Below are 17,261 nucleotides of genomic sequence, written 5' to 3'. Positions count from 1 at the left end.
TAATAGTGTCAGGGTACGCCAATATCCAACACTTAATGTTGTATTTTTCCTAAATTGCATACAGGACTGTGGGAGCCTGTGAACATTAGAGGCGATCACTACAGAAATACTACACACTCTGTAGATTTCTTCTGGCAACATAACTGCAATGGTCAGTAACAATAATATATAATATGATCGGTGTGTGAATGCTTTGTATGATTGTCGGGAGAATGTGGACAACACTAACCAGAGGGTTCAGGATTTAAGCACAATGTTTTTAGAATGATGGGAAAACCATTGATACATATAGGCGGCTATAAAATTGGATATATAAGGCTTTTTAGTACTTTTGAGATGTATGTTTATTTAGAAATGTAATGCATTACATAAGTTTAAATTTAAAAATACGTGAAAGGATCATGCAAAACAGTTTGATGTTAACTTTATATGGTTAGAACGGGGACATTGTGGAGAAATGTACAATAATATAAATGAATTGCCATCACATATAGATTCTCTGTGATATCAAATAGGCCCCTTATCTACATATATAATCATGTTTCCACATTTAGATTTGAGTACAAATTCATAGATGGAAGTGGATTCAGTTACCCTTAGGAGATCATATTGAAAAATGTGTAGATAGTGATTATAAAGTCAGGATCTAATAGTCGTATTTTATTTGTGCATTAGGTATGATACAATTCTGTGGAGAAAATAAATAGAGACTGTCCTGAGGAAGGAAGCCATTATCAACTTAAGCTTCCGAAACGCGTCGACGCATTTTCACCAAGTCATATTCGGCGTTGCCAACAAATAATCTGGTTCAAAGGAATATTATTCCCCCATTGTTGTCAAACGAGGGCCCGAAATGACATAACTAAGACAGATAGCAGTGTCTTTTTTGAAAATTTTCTCCATACCCACATTAGGTGGTTTTATTTGTGTATTTCACGTTTTTAATTGACTATTCATTGATATCTATGTGTTTTTATTTATAATAAATTGTATACTTTTTTAATAGTTTGTTTGTGTTCCTTTCTGGTAAGTGTTCTCCCATTCAACAAGATGCAAGATAAATGAATGTTGTGGATTGAGTTTGTCATTTTGAGTCCTGATTTAGGAGCAGGAAATCATATCTCCCATAGGGAAAAACTTTTTGTTTTACTTTATTTTTGAAGGGATGCCATTGGGGAAGGAATCTAAAATAGAATTACAGAGAAATTGATATTTTGACAGATCGGATAAAGGCAGATTATATTTCGTTTGGAGTTGAGTAAATGGAATAAACTCATCATCTTTGAAAACATCTCCAAGATAAAAAATACCTTTAGCAATCCAGGAAGACCAAAAGGAAATATTCCTATTTAATTTTAGCAAGGCACTATGCCACAAGGACAAATGTACTGTAGAAAGTAAGGGGGATTCAAAATTGGAATCTAAATCATTAAAAATTAATCTTGATGATTTAATTATAGAAGAAGAATGTACAATTTTTGATACGGGGGACATGGTTAACAGGGATAATAAAGGAAAAGGTTTGACAAGGGAAGTCTCAATATGAAACCAGATAGGGGGAGTAAGCATAGGAGATATATTAAACCATAACAAACTCTGTTTAGGGATAAACGCTTTATGATACAAAAGAAACTCAGGTAGGGCAAAACCAATATGACACTTAGGGATTTTTAATTTTTTATAAGCAATACGTGGAGGCTTATTATTCCATAAAAATTTCGATAAAAGTCTGTCGACATCTTTATAAAATTTGAGTGGAAATTGAGTCGGGATCATTGCAAGAGAATAAAATATTTTAGGGGCAATAGTCATTTTAATAGATTCCATTCTCCCCCACCAAGAAAGATGAAGGGAGGACCATTTGGATGTTTTTTGTTTAATATATTCTATAAGGAAATCATAATTTAATTTTAAAGTAGCATGAAGGGATGATGAAAATAATATTCCAAGGTATTTCAGTTTGTTCTTTTGCCAAACTATATCTGGCGAGGGTAGCATATCAGGAGTACATAACATATTTAGTGGAAAAAATTCAGTTTTAGTAACATGTAACTTATAACCTGACACAATAGAATACTTAGAAATAATATCAAGCAAAAAAGGAACAGAGGAAACAGGATTACTAATAAATAATAACACATCATCAGCATATGCTAAAGTTTTAACAGTAATATCATTGATATTAATTCCTTGAATGTTATCACATTTTCGAATGTGTAATTAAGAAATGGTTCTATACCAAGTAAAAACAAAAGAGGGGAGAGGGGACAACCCTGACGAGTTCCTCTGAAAAGAGAAAATTGGTTAGTAATCTGGCCATTAATAAATAATGTAGCTGTGGGAGCATAGTATAAAGCAGAAATCATACGAATAAAGGAGGGGCCAAAATTAAAAGATAACAAAGTTTTAAATAGAAATTGCCAATGGATTTTATCAAAAGCTTTTTCAGCATCTAATGCCATAACACCAGCAGGGCTAAGGATAGTGGGACTTTGTTCGATAACATGTAATAACGTTCTCGTGTTATTAGCAAAGTATCGATTTTTCATAAATCCAGACTGGTCAGGGTGAATAATTGAGTGAAGGATAGGGGCTAACCTGGAAGCGATAATTTTAGCATATAGTTTACAATCTTGATTAATCAATGAAATGGGCCGATAATTAGCAACAAGGGTAAGGTCTTTATCAGGTTTGGGAAGTACAACAATTAAGGCCTCAGAGAAAGAACCTGAAATGGTACCTGATGAAGAAAAATGAGAAAAAATCTGGTGCAAAAAAGGTAAAAGATGATGTTGAAATTCTTTATAAAATTCGGCAGGGATACCATCAGGACCAGGGGATTTTTTCTTGGGAAGTGATTTAATGGCCGAGAGAATTTCTTCATTAGTAATGGGTAAATCTAACTTAGTTTTATCAGAGGAAGAAATGTGAGGTAAATCAGAATGTTGTAAAAAGGACTCAATTAAAGAATCATCACAATAATCTGATTTATTTTATAAAGTGGAATAAAAATTCAAAAATTCATTAGCAATCTCATTATGGGAATAAGCAATTTTACCCTGAGGGCATTTAATGGAAGTGATCTGAGTTTTGTCTCGTTTAATACGTAAATAATTAGCCAAAAGTCTACCAGACTTATTAGCGTTAAAACGAAATTTAGCATTGGATTTAGAGAGTTGTATCCCTGCTCTAGTGCTGAGAATAGCATTGAATTCATACCTCAGCTTTTGTAATTTTACTTTATATTGGGGATCATTAGATGTAATAAATAAACGTTCAAAATGAGCTATTTGCTTATCTAAGGATTTAACCTGTGAATTAAATTTCTTATTTTCATGAGCCATGATAGAAATAGTGGTACCTCTAATATAGGCTTTAAATGCATTCCATCGAGTGGTGATAGAGGTAGACCCTTCTGGATTGAAAGCGAAATAATCCTGAATAGCCTGAAGTATTTTGGGTTTATGAGTGTCATTAAGGATAATGTCGGAATTCATACGCCATCTGGACTGTTTAGTAAATGAAGAGGATACATTTAAAACAAAAGAAATCATAGCGTGGTCTGAAATGTCGATGGTACCAATGGTAGGGTCATTTGCAAATTGAATAAGGGAAGGGGAAAGGGAAAAATAGTCAATTCTGGAGTGGGAATTATGAGGATTGGAGAAAAAAGAAAATTCTTTACCAGTTGGGTGGTGTAATCGCCAAATGTCAGCTAACTTGGTGGTTTGAAGAAAAGTCTTAAAGGCATGAAAAGTCTTGGAAGGTCGAAAACGAGATGTAGACAGTCTATCCAATAAGGGATCCACAAAAATATTGAAATCACCCCCAAAAATCAATGGAGCATTTCCCAACTTTAAAACTTCAGACGTAACAGTGGACCAGAAAACAGGATCCTCTGATGTAGGGCCATAAACATTAATCAAAAAGAAAACAGAGTCATGAATTTTAACTTTAGCTATAATATATCTTCCATCAGAGTCTGAGATCTTATGCAAGACCTGACAATGCAACCTTTTGGCAAAGAAAATAGCGACCCCATTCTTTTTACCTGCAGCAGGTGAGGAGACAATAGAGTCCACCCACTTTTTGTTCATATAACTCAAAACTTTATCATCAACATGTGTCTCTTGGACAAAACAGATGTCTGCCTTAGAATTACCTAAATAATCCAAAAATGTTAAACGTTTTACTGGATGTCTTAAACCTTTTACATTAAGAGAAACAATTTTAATATTATGAACATTAGCCATTAGGATAGAAGAGAGAGGAAAGAAAGAAATGAGAACAAGAAGAAGGTGGGATAAGACAGGTTAAGAGAGTAACTCTGACCGAAAAATAGGTAAGGGAGAAACAAAAAAGAGAGAGTAAAGCACAAACATACAACATAAATAAAGACATGGAAATGCACACCCGTTCCTCAAGCATGGCCAGTTACTGTTGGAGCCCATAAAGAAATTTAGTTATAAACCTGCAACAAGAACTCAGCGAGATGCAGTCAAGAATTAGGGTCTTGTGTATCCATTGATGGAGGAACCTGCTGTTCGAGGAAAAGACGAAGATCTTCTGGGCGCTGTAAAGATTTAGAGACATTGTCTTTCCAGACTCGCATTGTAGAGGGATCAAATAGTCCATATTTGAAGCCAAGGCTCCTCAGTTGTGGACGAAGAGAAGAGAACTCTTTACGAATAGCCACAGTTTCTTTAGCAAAATCCTGATGGATGAAGATTTTGGTTCCATTCACCAGCAATGATGGTATTTCACGAACAGCTTTCCGAATAAGAACCAGATGATGGTGACGTAGGACCTTAAATATCATCTGCCTTGGTTTTGAATGACGAGGATTACGATGTGACGGAACTCTATGAGCCTTATCAATTTCAAATTTTTCTGCGAACTTAATATTCAAGAGACCAGGCAAAAGAGATTCAAGATAAAGCCGACAATTGGTCCCTTCGATTTCTTCAGGCAAATTAAAGATGCGCAGATTGTATTGCCTATTGCGATTCTCTAAGTCCAGCAGCTGAGAATGCATTGGAATAATTCTGGTCATTAAAGGTGTAATAGCATCCAACTTATTCTTATTATCTTGGATTTTAATAGTATTATCTGACACCTTCATGGAAATAGAAGCCATATCTTTACGAACATTTTTAACTTCTGAGGCAATGGAGTCAGTATTTAAACGCAAGGCTTTAATTTCCTCCAAAATCAGAGCCAAAGAAGGTTCCGAGGATTCCACCACTTTAGATTTTGTTGGAGGAGGGGAAACCTGTTGCTTCCTTTTATTTGTGGGAGGATTTTTTGAATCCATTTTGAGGAGAAAAAATGTTCCTTAATATGAATAAAATAGACTGAGACAAAATTATCTCAAAATGTGATGAAAATTGTTGTAAATATGGACCAATGCAGTAGAAAACACTGAAAAAACTCAGGTGCAGCAGCTAAACAAAGCTGTAGGCGGAGCTAGGCCCAAGCCAGCCTCTTTCTTGATTAACTCTCTGCCCCCAGGCTCACAATCTCGGTAGGAACTCAAGGAGCAGTATGGAACAGAAGCATGGGATGTGAGGAGAAAAGTCACATCGATTAAAATCGCTGGAAAAAGAACTCACAGGTGAGGAGAGGCTTCAGCAGGCAAGCGCTGGTGATTTCGCTGTGTTTAAAGCAGGAATTTGTCGTTTATTTGAGCTAAAAGCTCCTGGAAATTACGGAGCTCCGGTGGCGGCGGCCATCTTGGTTGACGCGCTCGCGCGACTCTTGACGCGCTCGCGCATCTGACGGCAACTCCTTTAATCTGAGCAGCCCAGCATATTTTATTGATATACTGCAGGTTATACAAAGTGCAGCAGCACGAGCGCTGCTGGGTCTGCCCAGGATGAATTCAGCATGGCCTGTCCTTCATCATTTACACTGGCTACCAATTAACAAACACATACAATGCAAGGCCTTATGCATTTCTCATAAGCTAAAATACTCAGCCAGACTCGTGCTTTGCACCATCTTATCATATCATACAAAGCCCCAAGAGCACTAATATCGAAAAAGTTCTCCCTGCTGGCAGTGCCCAAAATCAAGAGGACAGGAGGAGGAGGTTTATCATTTGGATACCTTGTTGCCAAACTTTGGAATTCAATTCCTGAACAATTTAAGTACAACAGCAATCTACTAAGTTACAGGAAACAACTAAAAACCCATCTTTTCAGATAATGTTTCAGCTTTGCCTACATATTCTGTTACCACTTCCTGTTGGGGTCGGGAAGCCTGATCTTGGTTGCTACACTTTACAAAATCAATTAACATAACATGTGTGACAATCCTGCTGGGTACTCATGTGAGACAGAAAGGTTGTATGATGTTATTTGTTCTACCTGGCAAGTATGGGTGTGCAGTAAGATGTAATTTTTTTCTAGCACAAAATATTTATATGTCTGTAAATTATTAGTGCAGATATTTCAGTATATGGAAATCAAAAATTAAGTAATTTTTTTTTGCAGTTCTGAAGTAAGGCGGAAACAAATATTGAAATACAATCAAAACAAATCAATACACTAGGTGATGACATCTCTACACATTATCGTGTGTGCGCTGTATACTTTCATCAGTAAAACTGTATGTCTGTTCAAATGTAATGGACATTTCAATTGAAGTTGTGTTGTCTGTAATGGCAGTGCACTTCTACACCATACATGCTCCACTCCTTGACACTGCACTCTACTATGCACCAACCCACACTATGCCCCTCTACTCCACACTGCGTAACTGCACTCTACTCTGCACCACTCCATGCCTCTTAACTCGACCCTTCTGTACTCTACCCCACACTACTCTACTATGCATTGCTGTACTCGACCCTAAACTACTCTACTATGCTCAGCTGCACTCTTCACAACTGCACTCTACACCAATGTACTCTAAGCCACTCTGCACCACTGCACTCTACGACACTCTACTATATGAAACTGCACTCCAGCCACCTCACTCTATTCTGACACAATCTACTATGTCACTCTATTCCACTCTGCGCCATTCCACTCTATGCCGCTGCACTCTATGCCACTACACTCTATGCCACTGCATTCAATTCCATTTTTCTCAAAATCAGTATACTCTATGCTAATCTATTCTGCACGACTTCTCTGTACAGCACTACACCTTACTCTGCAACACTCTACTATGCACCACTGTACAGTACTCCGGTCTACTCTACACCATTGCACAGTACAACACTCTACTCAGCAACATTGTACTCTCTGCCAATAAACTATGCCACTCTACCCTGTGCTACTGCACGTTACTCTGCACCACTGTACTCTATGCCACTCTAGTCTACAGTGCACCACTGCACTCAATGACACTGCACTCTATGCCAATTCACTCCATGCATCTCTACTTTTCTCTGTACCATTCTACTCTGTACCACTCTACTCTATAGCAGTGCACTCTACTCCACTCTACTATGCAGCACTGCACGCTTTGTGTCTGCACCACTGTACTCTATGCCACTGCACACTACAGCACTGCACTCTATGCCACTACACCCTGCACCACTGCTCTCTAATTAGCCTAAGGGTATACCCAGGGTGCCCAACCAAGTGCGACCCACCCCCCACATTTCCCGTATTGATGACAATTTAGGCCAGCCCCCCAAAGATTTCTGGACCCTTCAATGGCGATCAACAAGGACCAACAAGGACCACCCTCCGCTCTGCTCCAATGACTTTAGCGACTCCGGGCCCACTCTAAGGTACCAGACCAGCTCCAAGCCCCCTGCCGCAACCACTCTTATACCTTAGTCCACTCCATACCCCCTCTACTTGCCCCTAGCCCCCCGCAGCAACAACTCTTATAACGTAGTCCACTCTGTGCCCCCCACTACTTGCTCCACGTCGCTTTCTCCCCCCTTCAGCAACCACCACTATACCTTAGTTTACTCTGTGCCCCCTTAATCACGGCTCCCATAAGTAGGGTGGAACCCCAAGTGCCCACCAATCATTTATCGTGGCCAGTCTCCCACAGTCGATACTACCAGTCCACGGGAGTCCTGCCCCCCATCAGTAGCTCGTCCCGTCCCGCCTACATAGTACGCATCAATGTCACCAGGCACACCAGTTTCCATCGAACCTCTCATGTCGATCCACATGAAACTGCACGGCGCAAATGCCTTCGCTATTAGCTTCCCCCCTAACCTCTCACCTAAAGCAAGAAGAAATCACAAACACAATCTAATCAGACAACACCCAGAAACGCTATTTGTAGACACATACCACTGCTCCTCCAAAGGGCAGGGGAAGTTGGATTTCATCTTCCACACAGACAGACCTGAGAGCTGGAACACCATTCTAAGAATGCAACTTCACATATCTAAAACGACGACCACCTCACATAGCTGTAAACTGATGACCTCTCTTCCCAACCAGGCAACTAGAAAAGGTAATCCATCAGTGACCATTTACGCAAATGGCACAGTCCTGATACAGGCCAACAACAAGAACTTGGGGGCCTTTGACTCCCTCTTCCCTACTCTGTGTGCCACTCATCTACACTCTCTTCATCTCGCTCCACCCCAGCCCCCCTCCCCGATCAGCTGGCCCCTTCAGGAGAAGCAATTATCTTCTTCCACTCCCCCGATGAGACCCCCCAACCCCGGCCCCAGAAACTCTCCCCACGAATCGTGACAAGGAAGATCAGTCCCCATAGCCCCCTCAATCCTATCCTCCTCAACATTACTCCATCATCCCACGGGTTCGGTCTACTGACCCCCTTCTTTGACCCATAGGAGAGCAATCTTCATCGCCTCCTCAATCTCATCTTCCTCAACAGCACAACATCATCCCACGGGCTCGGTCTACTGACCCCCCCATCACTCCTGCAGAATCATTGAGGAAGAGCCCACTGCTAAACCCCCTACCAAGGGTCACAAGTCGACCCAGCCCCCGACCCCACGAGATGTCCCAACCCAAAACTGCAGGCCACCATCCTCCCCGGAAGACATGGCGCACCGGCTGGATCTACTAGAAAGCCAACTAGAAATTATATTCAGAGGCCTTGATGAAATCCTTTCCAACCTAGACAAGGCGAGAAAGCCCCAACATTCCCAACTAAGTGCTTCCTATCCGTCTGAGTCTACCCCCCTTAAACCCAAATTCGGGACTGCTCCCGCCCGCTGGAACAGACTGCTGCGGCCCACTAAAACCAACGCTATGATCCCACCTCAATCTCTCACATGAATCAAAGCCCCCATGTCTGGAGCTCAGAGCCACACTAATAAGGATGTGGAGACCAAAAAACAAAGACCATCCAGAACAAAAGCAGCAATGTCCGCTGAAGAAGCTATGGACCTAGGCTCCACTTATGACTCCCTTTTCCCAATTTCCACTAACTCCAATATCCAAGGGATCACAGGCTTCAGAAAAGACCTTGGACATCATATAGGATAGACTCAAGTTGCTCCTACCCAGTGACAAAGATCTCTCCACAAATGACCTCACCTCACTCTACAACGCGAATATGTGATCCCTTCTGAAACTAAGACAAAAGCGAGCCATTCCGTCCAGATCCTGGTTCAATTCTGACACTAATGAAGAACGGAGACAACTAAGAGCCGCAGAAAAATGCTGGAGGAGCTTGCCCACTACCTGCCATCGCGACAAACTCAGAACTGTCTGGAAGAAATACAATAATCACATCAAGAACAAAACATCTATGTTCTTCCGCTCTGCTCTGGAGAGCGCAAAAAACAGACCTAAGGAACTCTTCAGTATTATTAGACAGCAAACCTCCAAACCAGATACTTCCCTGGAGCAGGCCTCCAAAGAACGATGCGCCAACTTCGCCAACTTCTTTGATGATAAGATCTCCAAGATCGAACACTCTCTGGTCACCAACTGCTCCCCCCTCACAGCACACACTGTGGGGTGCTTGGTAGCGCCCCCCCCACCCTGCACCCTTGCAACGGCTATCACCTAACCCCCACTAGCAGTGTGCCTGTCGCCCCAACTAACTAAATTCTAAAAGTAGAAAAGAGAAACTGTGGGGGAAGGCCTTTCCATATAAGCTCCCGGTCCCCTTTCCCCCTGCCAGAGACAGGCACCCCCTATAATGAAAAGTCAATAATATCTATAATCAACAAAAGAGAAATTAGTGGGAGCCATGATGCACCGCCCAACCTCCCGCTAGACCAACAGCCACGAAATCTACATCCATTAAGGCCGTAATACCAACTACAGTCGATCACTCTCAGCCCTGGCCCTTCAGCAGGTTGCCAAGAACTTCAGCAGCACAGGAACACTCCTTCATGGACGGATAGTCCCAATGTAGTTTTCTCCAAGATCGGAAATTCACCAAAGAGGGAAAGGATGGAACAGAAGTCCAAGGACAATCACCCACAAGATTCTCTGGGAAGGGAATGCAAATCGATTCTCCCAAAGTCAGCGATGATGGTAGGTATGCCAATATCTTCAAAACACTGGGTTCAGGATTTTCCGGAAGCTCCTCTTGTCGCACGGGGCTCTCGTTCAGATTCAATATGGTCGTAGCTGAAATCATAGCTTGCGGTAATACTTGAGATGTAGCAGGGTCCGATTCCAAACACTCCATCACCAATAAGCCCGTCATCATTTTGTGAATCAGGGCATCCACATGGGAATGAAATGCCCCGATGGCTGCCAATATCGTCTTTAGCGACAGCTCACTCTCCGTCCGGTCCATTTCTCCACGCTCAGCAACGATCATGTTCACTTCCCCCGGGGAGCTGGCTTCTTCGGGGAGAACGAAAGGAGCGGAACGGACGACATCAGAGGGGACTGGTCAGTTTCTGCGGCAACAATATGTATCTCGCTTCTAGAGCGAAGACCCCGACCCACCGAACACCGGCCGGGTCCGCGGGTCAGGGACCTCCACCCCCGACCACTGTCGTGCCGCGTCACTCCTCCCTCAATGTTGGTCAGGCAAGATGAGCGCCATCGAAATCGGGCAAAGAAAAAACCTCCACCTCGGTGGACCGGACCCTGACTGCCACTCACGGCAGATGTTGTTCAACTTCGACACGGCCAGATCAAACTCGAGGCCCCGGCTCTCCTGCTGGATTAGGCCGCAAACTTCAACTCGACGCAGCTCCGTCACCCAAGCGAATTAAGTTTTCGGAATTGCACCATCGGAGTGAGCGTGGGTTCATCTACACGGAGGTCAGGAGTAAAATCAGGATTAACGACAGGATCTTCTGGCAGGATACGGAGGTCGGCGGAGCCGGGAGCCTAAGCGGCCATCTTGGTTGCTAGCGTAGCTCCTCCCTCTTTACCAGGTGTGAGAAGTTGGCCTGATATATGATGTTTCCAATTCTGGAACGACCTTGTATTAGTCCAAACAATCCCTTATGGTGTCTGGTTGTAATTCAACTTCATAGACAAGCTATCTTAATGGTAGCATAAACTAAGCAGCCTTAAAGGCTAAACTCAAGAGGTTGTGTTAATCGAGCTGTTTACCAATCACAATCCTGTAATATCAAATGAAAAGACACCACACAAGTATATATTATAAAAATATATGTGTTTATTACTAAAAATAATCCCCAGTACTCTTTATGAGTAAAGGGGCACAAGCGTTAAATCAAAAGCATAGTATAACATACAAAGTTGCACAATTATGGATGAGGGCGGGTGGCCACTCAAACCATATATTAAGAAAGTGGTATAAGAGATACCAATCTAACAGTGGTTAGGCCTAGGGCCTAGGGAATCGCTGGGATCAGTCGGGACAAGCAATGCTGAAGTCGGGAGAAGCCCGCGGGATTCGGGTGCAGCGCTTAAAGTAAACGCATGCACCAATGTTAAGTCAATGGTGCGTAAAAGTTACACAAATAGAGTTTTAGGATACTTCCGCTGAACCTAGATGGACAAAACTTTAGACACAGACCCTAGAGGTGTGTACCAGTGTGGGAACACCGGCGTTGCAATGTTACCTCACCCACAGGAAGCGGGTGCATAGGGTTGAAGTGGCGTCGGGTTTCGTCACGCAGGTTCTTGGTGCTTGAAGCTGAAGATGCTGCAGGCGATGTGAAGGAAAAGTGTCCGGTGTGATCCAAGGGTGGATCAGAGTAGAAAAGTACCTGAAAGCAGAGAGGACAGAGTCTGGGTCACTCAGCAGTGACCAGGGTGGAACCAGGACGGAACCAGGCAATGTCGGGCGCAATCAGGTGGACGTTGAGGAGCTTCTCTCCGCTGCCACGTGGGCTCTGGGGCGTCTACGACATCCAGGAGCAGGTCACGAGCTGTCCCACGCAGGCTCTCACCGTTGGCACTGTCGGCTTCAAGATCGGAGCAAACAACACTTGGCAAGAGCAATCCACGCAGGACAGGAAGATTGCTTCTCACTCGGATCAGGAGGGTCAGAGCGGGTGCTCCTTTTCAGAGGAGCTGGTGCAAGTCTTGAGCAACCAGAATCGCAAGTCGGTTTTAGGTTTTCGTCGGCACAGGGGCCACAAGCCAGCTGGCAAGTGACTGGGCCAACGCGTCAAGCCAAGGAAAGCAAAAGGGCCCCACGCAGCATTCGTCGAGTGTAGAGGGGTGAACTTCGATGCAAGAGTGGCTCAGGGTTGAGGCTTCTCAAACCCCGGTGTACAGCTTCAAAGGTCACTCGTGGGCTGCACGGTCAGCGTCTCGTGGTCTTTTCAAGATGGCGTGCCCCACGCTTTCGGTCGCCTCCACGGGTCTCAGCTCTGCAGGGACTGTGGATCGGGCTGTAAGAAGGCCAGCAAGTTTGATCTCGTTGATCTCTTTTGCTCGAGTTCCGGCAGGAACTGCAACAAAGCAGATGTGGAGGTGCTGGATGGTGCCTGTTTGCACAGGGTGGTCACTCCTTGACCACAAGGGAGATTCTTCAGTCTTCTACGTCGAGTAGGATGTCCAAGGGTCCAGAGTTTTGTTTCTTATGTTTCATCAGGATAATCTGAGTGCGTTGGCACTGCTCCCATTCTTATACCAATCTAGGGGGCTGGATTACCTGCTAGGTCCCCTCCTATGGGTGGGACCCAGGAAGGGGGTGGATACACCCCTTTCCCTAGATCCAGGCCACGCTGGGACAGGGGCTGGTGTGCCCCAGAACCGGTTTGGCCGGATTATGCAAGGGGCAGCCTTGTGCGCCCCAGGCAGTGTCTGGTGTCTTTCAAACCTCCCTGCTACAATCCACTATCTCCTGTCTGGGGTGGTGTGACACCTCCCTGTGACAGGAAACCCTTTGTCCAGGACTCCTTGGCTGAGTTTTGGTCAGCTGCAGGAGGTCAGACTCGTGTTTGTGGCAGAAGCATCCATTTTGTGGTGCTGAGGCTCCTTTTAAAATCAACCGCGTTTTAGCAAAGTAACATGTCGTCTCCCTCTAGACGGGTGGAATGCTACCCCCGTCGCCAGGACTGGCGAGGGGGTAGTATTCCAAATCGTATGACACCTTACACGACATGTTTTGATAAAGCCAAACCAAAGTTAACATATAACCACGAGGATTATAATGTACTTAATAGTATATGGTATGGCATTATCCCGGAACAGCTTAGGGAATTGGTCCCGACAGCTGCAGACAGGCTCAGCTCATGCTAGAGCACCATCTCACATAAAACTAAGCACTCTGCCTCCAGGATTGTTAAGGCCTGCCATAGGAGTGACTGATAGGTATTTATGTGTCCAGTTAGGTTTAGATATAGGCATACTATATATAAGCAAGGGGTGATTACACCACCTTGCCCGAGCTGAGTGATCAGCCAGTTGGGTCAATTTTAGATAGCCAGCCAGGGGTGGCAAAAGATATGCTGCAGCCCCTGGTAGGCCTTGGATGCACATATGCCCTGGGCACCTATAGTGCTCTGTACAGGGGCTGATAAGGTGACCCAAGCCAATCTAGTTATGCACCTAGGGTACATGGAATCCATTTTACAGAGAGAGCAGATAGCCTGGGACCCTGATTAGCAGGGAACCATGCCAACTAAGTCGAAAACCAGCTAAACACAAGGCAAAAAATCTGGGGTAACCATAGTCAGGTAGCCACCTTCCTACACCAGGTTTTAAGGAGAGAAAACAGGCACCTTAGCCCTAGTTAGCAGGGATAGAGTCCCAATGCCAACAAAAACGAGTTCAGGAACAGAAGGCTAATATCCCTTGAAAAAAAGACCAGGTATTACAGAAGTTAGAAAACCTCTAGATCCAAGCATGAAAGAAATGGCTCCCTCATTGCTTGTTCAAGCTTTCATTTGATACTACTCAATTAGCAGCCACCAGACATCTTGCGATTTTGCCTGTGTCTGTGGTCCCCATTTCTGAAAGTTGTAATTCAATGTTCTATGAGATCACAAGGCCTTGAATTTACTCACAATGAGGAAGGAATTCAAAGTTATTCTAAACAGGTGACTCCAAAATATGTCTTGCCTGGTGCCCCATAAATTCTTACAATGGCACTGAATCCATCAGCCAAACTGCAAATCAGGCCTGTTGCAACTACACTGCCACATCATTTTGATGGCCCTACTTATACATTTGCCATGTAAGTAAAAAGAGAAACGAGTTTAAGGCTAAAATGTAAACATCCACGAAGAAAGATGACAGCAATAATAATGGAATACCTCACATTATTATTGTTTGTGCCTCTGAAAACGAAGATAGTTTTGTTACTGATTGATACCTGCCCTGAAGGGAACCCTGACGTAAGAAGACAGTGCCATTTTACCATTTCTGAAGTCCCAGCAGCTTAACTATGCCAGAGTTTTGTGACTGATCAGGAGTGAAAAATTGCACATACCCGATTAGAACATAAGATTATCCATGTATTTCACCATGATGGTTTGTAGCCTCCAATGAAGAAGATGACATTAACGAATTTTAATTTAAATCCTAGGCTGTTGCCCAGAACGTAATTGGCTATTCCAGCATTGGGAGGGATGTGAAATCGAAACTGCAACATTTATGCTACTGAGCAGAGCATATGTCCAGTGAGGAACCCTAGTTAATATGACTCAGACAAACATTAAGCTGATCCCAGGAGAGTGCATTGAAGGATACAAAAGCTATAGGTGAATTTTACAGCCAAAGAAAGGAGTGTGGAAATTAGCTGCTTATATATTGAAAAGAATTAAAACTACTTTATGGCAATCTAAGAATGCATCCCACTCAATTTGGTAGATCTACAATAAGCTGATGTGCACTACATTTAAGCCTCTTCATAGCTCTGGACAAATGTTTGTACATTCATCCAGTTTGTGAGAAGAGTAAAGTATTTATTTTGTCCGGCACCAGAATATTACATCATATATATATATATATATATATATATATATATATATATATATATATATATATATATATATATATATATATATATATATATATATATATATATATATATATATATATATATATATATATATATATATATATATATATATATGTATATGTATATATATATATATATGTATTATATATATATATATATATATATGTGTGTTTCACTTCCTCCGATTGACCGGGACACTCAGACTGCGGTGCAAACGCAGGGTCAAAGGCTCCCTGCCCAATGTAATCCATTTCACCACAAGCTCCCAACGTAGCGTGAATGCACTCAGAGACCAGCGATAATCACCACTCCATGAAACCATCCGAAAGTAGTTCGTAAATGTTCAGTTTATTTCCAGCATGAAAAAACAGTGCATGGAACCAACCCAACGCGTTTCAGCGATCACTCACCTTGGTCACGGGTGAAGTGTGTTTACACATGAAACAAATAAATAAAGTTTTCAAAGCCACTTCCTTGCATAAACATAAACAAAGGACCACCGTGCAAATCATAAATATGGCGGCCATCTTGAAATGGCATTTCCGTTGTAAGCCAAAATTATATACATTTAGACAATTTAACTAAACAGAACATGCTATTAGTGGCAATAGTGTGCTGGTAGAAATTATATTACATTGCGCCAAACGGCATCAATTAATGAACTTTCACAACACCATTCTGGTATAGTATGTGCAAATCCCCAGTGGGATAAGTATCATAGTGATAATGTTATATCTCATACAGAATAACAGTGTCTTTAAATCCCAAGTGGGAATGTGAATCCTCTGCACATTCGTTCTCCATGTAGCAGAATTACCTGTTTAGAAAAACAAGATGTGTCAATCAGTTATGGCTTCCATCACAACCAAGATGGCCCAAAATTTTACTATACAGTGCAAAACATATAAAAAGTGATAAATCAAAGTGGATTAAAAACAAGAGAAACACTGCTAGGAGACTGAGAGGACAACTGTCTTACTTATGAATATTTACAGTCTATTGACACATTGCTATTTATTCTACCAAATGCCATTTTAATTCTTCCTCAGAATTCAATCCTCCCGGAATGCGTGTGTCTAAATCAAGAATGTATTTACTTTCCAGTTGTCGCAACTTTCGTATTCTATCCCCCCCCTCTTTTCATGGGTGGAATCTTGTCAATCACAAAGAATTTTAGTAAATTGCGATTGCTTCTATGTTGTTCCTCGAAATGACGAGCTACTGGTGAATTCTGATCTTTGTTCTCAATTGCCCTCATGTGTTCTAGAATCCATTTTTTTGCAGGGAACATTGTGCTCCCCACATATTTCCTAGGGCAAGGGCACACCAGAATATACACAGCATAATCAGAGAGGCAGGTTAAATGCTGTCTGATGGTTTTTTCTCTCTCCTCTATTGGATAGTAGACTGATTTAACATTATTACTATATTTACACGCTTTGCATGTCATGCATGTAGAAAAGCCCTGTATGTCAGTGGACTTTCTTTGTTTGGTGTTAACTTCATTTTTGCTCAGTCTATCCTTTAGGGAGTCAGCTTTACGATAAGTAATACTAGGATTACTGCCTACCACCTCAGTTAGTGTGGATTCTGTTTGTAACACATTCCAATGTTATTTGAGGCTATTCTGTACCTGCCAGGATCTTGAATGGTATGTGGAGATAAACCTGACCACCTCCTGTCCCACTTTCTTGTTCTCACTCGGGACTAATAGAGTCTCGTGGCTGATCTTGCTCGCTTTTACAAATGCTTCCTCTATTACCTGTGGGTTATACCCACGCTCTTTGAAACGTTCTTTCATACATTCCCCCTCATGTGCAAAATCCTCATCCTTGCTGCAGTTCCTCTGAGCCTGGAGGAACTCGCCAAAGGGAATACTGCATATTAGGGATTTCGGGTGGCTGCTCTCTGCATGAAGCAGTGTATTACCTGCCGTGGCCTTCTGAAATAGT

At 42.6% G+C, this 17,261-nt stretch overlaps 1 long non-coding RNA gene across 1 annotated transcript in view; it reads left to right on the top strand.

Annotated features, from left to right (window-relative positions):
• The window catches only part of LOC147674113 (uncharacterized), a 131,418-nt gene extending 130,508 nt beyond the window's left edge, over positions 1-910 (top strand). Inside the window, exon 6 of the long non-coding RNA XR_015302551.1 lies at positions 676-910. This is a non-coding gene — a long non-coding RNA (uncharacterized LOC147674113). The remainder of the gene's footprint in view (positions 1-675) is intronic.
• Positions 911-17,261: the final 16,351 nt, after the last annotated feature.

Source organism: Lissotriton vulgaris, chromosome 12 (genome assembly GCF_964263255.1).
Source record: "Lissotriton vulgaris chromosome 12, aLisVul1.2, whole genome shotgun sequence".
Classification (NCBI taxonomy): domain Eukaryota; kingdom Metazoa; phylum Chordata; class Amphibia; order Caudata; family Salamandridae; genus Lissotriton; species Lissotriton vulgaris.
Note: the sequence above shows the minus strand (reverse complement) of the source record. Positions and strands in the feature narration are given on the sequence as shown.